The sequence below is a fragment of the Schistocerca piceifrons genome, chromosome 1 (genome assembly GCF_021461385.2).
Source record: "Schistocerca piceifrons isolate TAMUIC-IGC-003096 chromosome 1, iqSchPice1.1, whole genome shotgun sequence".
NCBI lineage: Eukaryota > Metazoa > Arthropoda > Insecta > Orthoptera > Acrididae > Schistocerca > Schistocerca piceifrons.
In genome coordinates this window covers 1035683313-1035694550 of record NC_060138.1, presented here as the reverse complement: position 1 = coordinate 1035694550, position 11238 = coordinate 1035683313, and positions in this window count along the sequence as shown.

The window sequence follows — 11238 nt, the reverse complement described above, 5'->3', positions numbered from 1 at the left end:
TTTCAAAAAATACTTGCTCGAAGTACGAGGCTGAGCAAATAGCACACGGCAACAAAGAAACCATTGTTATGAGGAAACATCCCTGAGTTCTTTAGGACTGTTTTGCTTTGCCTCCACTTATTCTTCTGTGTCCTTTGTGAGGTTAGCATGGAGAATACACCCACCCAGCAGTTGCCGTCAAAGATGGGCAATAGTGGTGTAATCCGAGAAATGGATTTGACACGAGTTTTCCAAAGAGTGATCCACGAGCAGCTGCGGTTCACTCTGTGCATTCAAATCTGTGTTCACCCACAAATGTGACCGAGCGGTTCTAGGCGCTCCAGTCCGGAACCGCGCGACCGCTACGGTCGCAGGTTCGAATCCTACCTCGGGCATGGATGTGTGTGATGTCCTTAGGTTAGTTAGGTTTTAGTAGTTCTAAGTTCTGTGGGACTGATGAACTCAGACGTTAAGCCCCATAGTGCTCAGAGCCATTTTGTACCCACCAAGAGCTATGGTGTCATGCTGCAGAGCTGTGTAGAAAAAACTGCTGCAGTACCTTTGGCTCCACGCCTGCAACGACGATGCAACCACGTCATTATTTGTTAAAAACTGTGGCATAAAAGCTCCACCTCCCCTCTCTACATTCGTTGTTAGAATTATTTCCATCAAATACCATCCTTTCCATTCTAAGATCTGTAAGTAAATACGATGTCAGGGCAGGAATTGAAAAGTGGTAAAAAAATTTTAATCCATCCATTCCTCTAGACGAAATGAATGTGATAGAAAGTTACCCTGATTAAAATGGCAGCCAATATTACCATAATTAATGGTTCAAAATGGCCGCCTTCAAGTTTTTATCTTAAATAGCACAATTAGCAGCGAAGTATTGGATATTTTCTGTGAGTAAACTACGTTACGGCCGGGGTGCGGCACCCATCACATCACATGCGGCAGCAGAACTCACAGAGATGCCCAGAGGTACCTTACACAGAGAGCATCCTAGGGTGCCCCTGAAAGCTACAACACCAAGAAGAATCGCTTTTCGACTTTCGGCAAGATCAATGTGTAGTTTTTTTATTCTTTAAAAAAATCACAAGGGAGATAAGGAAAGGATAGGTACTTTAATTCAATTTTTTATAATAACAGGTAAGATCACTAGTCATTTTAATTTTTGAACAATTTCCTTGGCCTTTAAACCACACTGCGACGGACTCAGTCTCATTTACTTTACGATAATTCCTGGTCCTCACTACAAATGCTATATTCGACGTGAAATAGGACCGACCCATGTCGCGGTTGTATCGCACCTTTCAAAAAGGAGAGGTTTTTCAACCGGGACGTGGGTCAGTCCTATTTCACGTCGAGTATGGCATTTGTAGTGAGGACCTGGAACCATTATGAAGTAAATGAGACTGAGTCGCCACAGTATGGTAGTTTTACTACCATTGCTACTTAAAATTCTAGCTGATTATTCTGTAAATACCCACTCTAAGTGCGAGACTGGACAGTTGCTATGGTGCGATGTTTAAAACCAATTTCGTAGATATCCCTCTTTGAATAACGAGCACAGCATGCTATTTTAGCAAATGCACTCCTGTCCCATCCATGATAAATAACGCACTGCAACAAATATGTACTCAGCCTACCATTATCCTTGCATTATTGGTGTAACGTTCTGTAAGACTACCCCTATTACATTCGTAAATAAAGGATGAAAAATCCGAGTATGTACACCCACAACACATCACTATTTACGGGTTTTTAACCTACACTACTCGCCGTAAAATTGCTTCACCAAGAAGAAATGCAGATGATAAATGGGTATTCATTTGACAAATATATTATACTAGAACTGACATGTGATTACATTTTCATGCAATTTGGGTGCATAGATCCTGAGAAATTAGTACCCATAACAACCACCTCTGGCCATAATATGGCCCTGATACGCCTGGGCATTGAGTCAAACAGAGCTTGGATGGCGTGTACAGGTACAGCTGCCCATGCAGCTTCAACACGATACCACAGTTCATCAAGAGTAGTGACTGGCGTATTGTGACGAGCCAGTTGCTCGTCCACCATTGACCAGACATTTTCAGTTAGTGAGAGATCTGATGGTACGCATTTCTCCTCCTTACGCGAGGCATCACAACAACGTTTCACCAGGCAACGCCGATCAACTGCTGTTTGTGTAGGAGAAATCGGTTGGGAACTTTCCTCATGTCAGCACGTTGTAGGTGTCGCCACCGGCGCCAACCTTGTGTGAATAGCTCAAATAGCTCTGAACACAATGGGACTTATGAGGTCATCAGTCCCCTAGAACTTAGAACTACTTAAACCTAACTAACCTAAGGACAGCACACACATCCATGCCCGAGGCAGGATTCGCACCTGCGACCGTAGTGGTCGCGCGGTTTCCAGACTATAGCGCCTACAACCGCCCGGCCATCCCGGCCGGCTTGTGTGAATGCTCTGAAAAGCTAATCATTTGCATATCACAGCATCTTCTTCCTGTCAGTTAAATTTCGCGTCTGTAGCACGTCATCATCGTGGTGTAGCAATTTTAATGGACAGTAGTGTATTTTAGCTTCACAGTATTCCAGTGACCCATTCAAAACCGAGGCCAGAGCACTAGCGCAATGCAGTACTTACAACTATTGCTACAAGCAACTTATCCATGCATTACTAGTGAGTGACGTCACAGTGTTAAAGTAACAACTGCATAAACAGTCCAGAATACAAATATCTCCTTTGCTTTTAATATATCTTTTGACCTATTTTTCCTACAGTAACCCAAAGACGAGTGTAAATATGAGGCTGTAAGAAATACGTTCCGAGTCGCATGTGCCTCTTCCAAACCTACATCTGCAAGACAGCACCGTGCTGTAGAAACCTCCCGCATTCACGTGCAGCGTCTCGATAAGCCGACAGGACCCGGCCAACAGCGATCACAAGTCATCGTCGATGGTCTCATATGAGTCACCTGAACATCTGACGCACCTGGGAGATGGGGAATCACCGCAGTGCGTCGCCCTGGCTAACAAGCGAATTTTCCCCTCCGCTGGCTATATGTCTTAGACTCTCATACATAATAGATAGTAGCTGGCAGGAAGCAGCCAGCAGAGGACACAGAAAACATATAGTCTTCAACTGATCTAATAATATATTTTTTTATTATGTATTTCATTCATGAGAGTAATTTCAGAAATGAAATGTTTCTAACATTCTGTATACAAGCAATGATCTCCTGTACATGTTTCTGATAGTTCTGTGACTTCCTGAGTGGAGTATTTTGTAGCCATCTCTCATGTTCTACAGACATGAAGTGAATGAATCAATGTGAAACTCCTTCATTACAAACAGTTGACGGAGGACGTAGCTGCTACCCAGTTCGAAACGAAAAAGTGCATACACACATTTGTAAGTAGCGGCAGACTTGTAACAGCACTTACGTGATATTATTTACCATCATTTTGAGTGTGTGCATCAGAGGTTCTCTCGCCAGCAAGACAGTTAGGTGTCTCCTTCGTTAGCAGAGATTTACAGCTATACTTCGAGTTCTGTGATTTACTATTATGGAGAGTTTGGTTATCACTAGATTTTTCTATATGCTCATCATCAGTTTTATCATAAAAGACCTTACAATGCTCCACGTTCGTATGTTGACACATACTAATACACATTGATATGTTACGTGTCCTCCATCGAAACACACACTGTATTTTTTTTAAAGGTGTGGCTTGCAGTAGAATTAAGTTATTTTATAAACACACCAAATGCTTACATGTTCAGGAGTAGCAATCAGTTACCAGTTTCACAGTTCAGTTTGATAGTTGTTTGGACAACTGTACATGCAATCCATGGGCGTCTTTCTCATCTCCACAGTAAAATAGGGTTACGTTGGAGATTCACAACATAGTTCTGCGTGACTCTGTTGGATAATTTTTTAAGGAACGTATTTTTCAGGTAAGTTACATGATAATTATAACCAGTACCACTGTATATCTTGCATTTATTAATCCAGCCTGGTAAGGTTGGCAGACTCATGAGCAATTACTGTAACCTGATTTATTTTTACAATGAGAAACATACTTGAAAATATGAATAATTTCCCAAAACATGTTATGCATGTGATAAATAATTATGGATTAGATTGATCATGACCGATAATCTCTAGGTCTTTTTTATGATGACATATTGACATTACCTGTTTTTAGTGTTAGAGCAGTAAGCTAGCAGCATCTAACACACACACACACATCGAAAACATCTTGAACCAACCAATCACGTTACACGATTTTTATCACTTGTGTCAATATGTCTTCTAATTTAGCACTCATATTTGGAAGTGACGTCATGATCACATGATCAATTAAGAAGATTTTATTACTTCCCTATAGACAAACTGCAGAACAATAATAATGCTACATATATGTGATTTATATTTGACATGCTGGTTTGTTTAGGTGTTAACTGTCTTGATATAGAATTTTTTAGCGTATAGTGTTACACTTTAACATGTGTGTTTTTGTTAACACTTATGGCATAACAAGATGAATATTTAGATACAATATAACTATCCTCTTTAAGCAGTTCCAAGTAAATGTTTCATAATGTTATTGACAGAAAAATCTTTACTGTATCCTCTGCCCTGTTAGACGATTGTCAAAGTGTAAGGTAACAACTATAAAAATAGAACTGCTGACTGCAATTCAGAATAAAGAAGATGAAATTTATTCTATACCTTTTCCTGCACGGCAGTCAGTCCTTTCCTTTGTTAGCAGAGACGTACAGCTGTTCTTTGCATTCTCAGATTTGTTGTCATGGAGACAATGACTTTCACTAGGTTTTTTCCATATTTTTAACATTGCTTTTATCATAAAACTTTTCCTTGGTTCAGGGTGAGTGTGTTTTTCGTAGTTGTGCAGCTCTGTCTCTGTCCTGTCCTTAAACCTCTGAAACTTTGCCTCCATATGGATTTTCTGTCGTACAGTGACACTCACGAAATCCTTCGCATCCTCTCTTGAGAAAATTTACGCTTTTGATTGGTAAATTGTTATATGTTGCATCTTGTCAATCTTTCTCTTGTTTATGACCTTCTGTGCTATGGATCAGAGGGTGCTGGTTTCTATCCTGCGTTAGTCAGTCTTAGTATTCATAGCTACCACTTCTCTCTACTCTATTGATATTTTGTTTGTGTAAGGGCTTAAACATTGTAGTTATAAACCGAGGCTTAATAGTATCTTCTCTCCACCAGTCTTCCATTCATTTTCCCACGTTTAGAATGCATTTTTCGTATAAATATGACCAGAATGTCTACCACCTGTAAATGCTTTTTGTTGATGAAGACTGTTCAAGCCAGTAACAAAAACATCTTGAAGGTGGATCTGTTCCTAGCAGATCACAGCAAATAAAAAACATGTTACACACTGTCTTGGTCTTAGCATGTATCCTACCCCAGTAAGTTGGCTGATGAATCGAAGCCCATATGCGATATTGCATTGCCTGTATTGTTAATAAGAAGGATGCAATGTGCCGTCGGACCCGCTTTGGCTATCCGTTCACGACTCTGAAGAAACATTGTGTCATTCTTCTTAACAACACAGGCGCTGCGATGTCTTTTTTATCCGCCGATACCAGCCAGCGACTTTAATTGACAAGGCATCCCCTTTACTGGAATTACAAAATGTGTGTACGAGTACAGACTGTGATGAAGTGACGACGACATATGGATGCTTGGGTCGCCCTATGAGTCGTGCACGGATAGCCGAACTGGCTAAAGCGACCACTCGCGTAAAGCAGGAAATCGGGGCTCGAATCCCAGTACAACACAGATTCTCATTGTCATTATTCTCTTATACGGCTTATGGTTGTTTGTATTCACAACTGCAAATACACTTCATGTATTTCATAACGGCTGTAGTCGCTGCAGTGCCTTCATGTCCGAATGAACATTTCATCATTCTCCTTAACAACTTCGGCACTGCAATATCGTATTTATCACCAGATATCAATTAAAATGTCCTCCCCTGCACGGAGATTACATAATGTGTGTACATGTACAGGTCGTGAGGTAGGAATGATGAAATTTGGAAGTTTCGATCTGCTGTGAGTCGCGCACGGATAGCCAAAGCAATTACGGCGACTGCTTGCGTAAAGTGAGAAATCCGGATTTGAGTCTCGGTCTGGCACAAATTTTCTGTGTCATCATCTCCTTACGCAGCTGATAGTTGTTCGAATACGCACCTGTGAATACGTTTTATGGATTTCCATGTAGTTTACCACTCTACTAAAAAAAAGCTCATTAAATGTAATTATTACACAGAATTTTTTTAAAAAAAGAGTGAATCTAAAGAACGAATGTTGGTAAGCCTACATATTACCTCTAATTTCCCGCATATTTTTCCATTGCGAGACGTATACAGTTGCTTTGCTCCTAGCTACAATCCATAGTTCGGCTCTCTAGCACAGCTACAGTAGCAACTAACAAACCCTTACTCCATATACATCGAAATTACCCACACTAACAGGAACCACTCTTTATTCTCTACATCCTGTACTCCTAGGTATAAAACATCATGATGCATAGTTGTACAGCAGTGGTTCTACTTTATAATGTGAATTGCACCTCAGCGATTTAGCCCATAGCTTAACTGGATTTTTGTCCACGACGAACAAACTTTGGATACATATTTTACAGTATTATGAAGAAGACTGTCCTGGACTGAGGAAAGTATGTTTCTCCAGCTGAACTGATATTGTTGTTTGTAGCACTGCCTATTGCCATTAACAATGTTCCATTAAAACAAAACTAGTCTTCTACGGTATATGTCCACAGCTTGTGGCCTCGTGGTAGCGTTCTCGATTCCCGAGCACGAGGTCCCGGGTTCGATTCCCGGCGGGGTCAGGGATTTTCATCTGCCTCAAGATGACTGGGTATTGTTGTGTCGTCCTCATCATCATCATTCATCCCCATTACAGTAGGAGGAAGGCAATGGCGAACTGCCTCCACTAGGATCTTGCCCAGTACGGCGGTGCGGACCTCCCGCATCGTCCCCTACACTCTATCAAGGAGTATGGGACCTCAGCATCATCTACAGTATATATACACTCATCCCGATTTTGAAAAGCAGTTAGCTTCAGAAAAATAGCCAGTCATCCAGCAGAGCAATGCATTGAGATGTGTGTGTAATACATATTTTCTGCATACTTAACAGTACATCTGTCAGTCCTATTTTTTCAAGCACTTTGTCGCTGTTTGGTACTATCTCATGTCATTACAAACGATCTATTACAATTAAAGTCTCAAATGGTATATATACACTTCTTGTAACGTTATTTTAAAATAAAGTATTAATGTTTGTTAATCGATATGCGATGTGCAATGTTTGTCATATGGAAAGTTACTGTGTAATGTGTTGTTAAGCAAATGGTGTGCTCAATCAGTTTGAAACGTCCCCTGAGAACAATTATACATGACTGTGCTTAAACTGACACACAATATTTTTTTTAGCGCAACGCAATCTGACTTTCAATAATCCCTACAAAAGAATGGCCCTGACTAGCATTAACCTATACCTTTCACAAATCACTTACCTCACAAAAATCTTCGTTACTCGACCTACTGCTATACAGCGAGCGCCACTACTGCCAGCTAAATAAAAGATTCAAACTACGGAAGGCACTAACTACTGATAGGCATAGATAGCAAATGCAAGATTTTAATAGAGAACAAACAATGTATTTACCTTAATAGTCATAATATATATAGCAGTTCATGACATCCAGTCTTAGAAATTTCAAAACTCCGCCATCTCTCTCCCCACATCCACCACTGCTGGCAGCTCACCTCCAACTGCGCAACGCTACGCGCTGTTAACATCCAGCTGCCCAACGCTACAATGGCGAGTATTACAACAATGCAAAGCAGTCCCAGACTGCACACAGCACAGCCAGTGATTTTCATACAGAGCGCTACATGGCGTTGCTAATAAAAAACCCTAAACAGCCTACTTACATGGCCCCCATGCTCCCCATAAAAAATTTTACAAATTGTTTTGGGCACTGGCCAATAATGATTTGATAAAATTTTTCATAATTACAATAACAAAGATATCAAATGCACTCACTTATTGATACAATGTTGGTCAAAAGATAAAATTTTCTCACAATCCATAAAGACAGTCCTGATCGTTCATCACAGTAAAATAGCAGTGTTTTTCTCAAAGTCTGAGCAGCAAAAGAGAGTGCACATGGAAGTAGTGGATTTCCATGCAGTCTTGAAGAAGTAGTGTTGTCCTTCCAACGGAAAGACAGTGCTGACTCTCTACATGCAGACAGGTAATGGGCCACAACAGAGCAAACCCACAGCAGAGTCATTCGACGTTTTGAAGAATATTGGTAGGTAGGTCATCACAGAGCAGACCACTGTAGTCCTGGTAGAGAGTATGGTATTGGTGGGCCACCTGAGGTGCAGACCCACTGCAGTCCTTGTAGAAATAATGGTACTGATGAGTCATCAAAGGTGTAGACCCACTGTAGTCCTTGTAGAGGCGGCCAGCAGCCATCTGTTGCGACTATGCAGGTGCACAATCACCAAAGAAGAGTCTTGCGGACAATATAGCAAGTCCATAAACCACCACTTGTGCACTCACAAAGTTTTTGAAATGTCCTTAGAACCAGCAATTCTGTTAACCAGTCCCTTGCTGAATTATCAACACATGTCCAAACCTTAATAGTCCCTACTTCTCACATATTGTTCATATACTATGACCAACAGAAACGTGTGCAGTGAAATGTAACTTACAAGTTACTTAATTTGATGTACTGGTGTCAATTACAATTTGATAACATAAGAATACAATAACAAAGGTACAAAATACATCATTAAAAACATAATAATACAGATAACATTTGTAGTAAAACAGGCTTTACAAAAGAATCGAACTAACATATACATCAGTGTTACAGGAATTATGACATAAGTAAATATATAAAATAATGAGAATAGTTTTCGAAACATTAATTTCACACTTGCGCACAGAAACAGAACATAATTAATAATGTCTAAACATCTTTACAAAGTGAATAACATATTATTAATGAAAATTATATTTGAGGATAACAGTATTCCTCATCATAGTGAATGTACCTTAGTACTGGAAAAATTCTACAACATAAATCATATTAGCTAAAAATATAAAGAGAGGAAAATCACAAATACCAAGATTACGCAAAAACATAGCAAAATAACACGGGGGGAAAGGACAGGGTTTGTTTTCAGTGTAACATTTGGTACTGCAGTATTTTGCAAACAAAATCCTTTTTTTTCTTGGAGATCTCCCTTCGTTCATCATTATTCCCAAAAAGTCCTATCTACACCTGCTTTCTGTACTTTTTTCATATAACTTCTCAATGCATTTCTTCCAATTCATCACAACTCATTCTCTTATATAGTCTACCCCCTCTTAAGCTAACTTAAATCTACTGAGCTCAGATGTATATACTAAGGGACGAGGCAATGCAGCAGCACAAAACAATTCATACAAACAGCAATGAAAAAAAATTCAAATTAGCAAAGCAAGCAGCACTAAAATAAATTAGCAGAGCAATTGCAATATTACAACTAATATAAGGCAATGTGCAGCAAACAATAAAAACAAATCAGTAGTAAAACTGTCTCAACAGAGTAATACAAAGTCAAATTCAGTAACACTATGCCTGGCAAGCAGCAGCAGCTAATGCAATAACTTATACCTAAACATGACAAAGCTCAAGCAGAAATAATAGTGCACTAAAGACAACAACACAGATAAGGGAAATGTCTGTTCACATCTTAATATCTATGTCATTAAAGTGGTGCACCACAAAAACTAATCCTACAAAAATTACCAAGTACTTGAAAAGAAAATTATATATGCAGTTACTGTTATTAGTCCCTTCTTATTGTTCTTTCCATTCCAAGAGCTCCTTTTTCGAAGAATGTGGATCAGAAAATAATTATTTAATAGATCTGTTGACAGAAAGTGTTCACATTAGCAAATGCATTTAAGTTTATTTTATAAAACCAATGCTGCAACACAGCTGGAAACCAGATATCAAATGAAATAAGCAACTATGAAAAGCAAAGCATAAAAATATCATTCAATAGTCATGTGACATTTCATAAGTTAGTAGAAATTCTCTCAACTCTCGTAGAAAGACGCTTGTCATAATCAGGGGTGCAGATGTAAGTATCTTTCCAAGTAATGAGCGTGTCGTATTTGCGATGCTTTCTCTAAAGGAATGTCAATGGCGAGGATAATGGCCTCTTTTTTTTTCTCCACCTAATGGCTTTCTTTTGTCAGACGACTACCTCTCAGCTGGGCGCCCAAAACGCATTATGTCAAGGTCACTTACCTTTCTTACTGAAATATTTACGACAGCAGTTTCTGCTGCAGTGGCAGTCTCATATAAAAAATTTCACAGGTCGAGAATTTGCATTACAAATGTGTAGAAACAAATTCCTACAAATACAACAGTGTCCAAAAAATTTTCAGTGGCATTGTGATACATTCATACATGTACACGCATTTCATAACTCTTAAAGTACGATTCTTGGTTTCCAACATCCTTTTCCACAAATCAGAGTCCATAACCACTACTCATTATTCATATACGTATTCTTCGGCACTTCTTCAATATTTCATCATAATAAATATGTAGCATAATCAAATTCCTCATATACAGTAGCATCATCTTATTGATCATAAACATACCTCAGCAGCATAATACACATCGTCGTCATAAAAATAACATCACAACACCTCAGTCAAATCTCAAAAACGTCGTAGCTTTCTGCAATAATGTCAAAACCTAAAAAAAATTCTCTGCTCATTTCAATAGTGTCATCTACCTCAATTGTACTTTAAAAATCGTGATCCCATACCAAATATATCATCCAAAGCTCTCATAATATCACAATGGTTCCGAAAAAATATGAACAGTTCACAAAGTACAGACAAACTACAATTTCGTAAGTGTGACGTTATCCAACGGTGTAATTACGTAAACATCTGTCACTGACGTAGTAAAAACAATGTTTATCTCTCAGTTAAATGATCAGATAGCTGTGTAATTTATGTGTTAGAGAAATATGGTACCGATGTGTAAAGTAGTACAAGCAAATACCACATTAGCTAGGGCTCCTTGTGCTTGCCAAACATATGGTACACAAAGTAAGTGTGTACCCCCCTGAGGATTAATGTAATTATACCC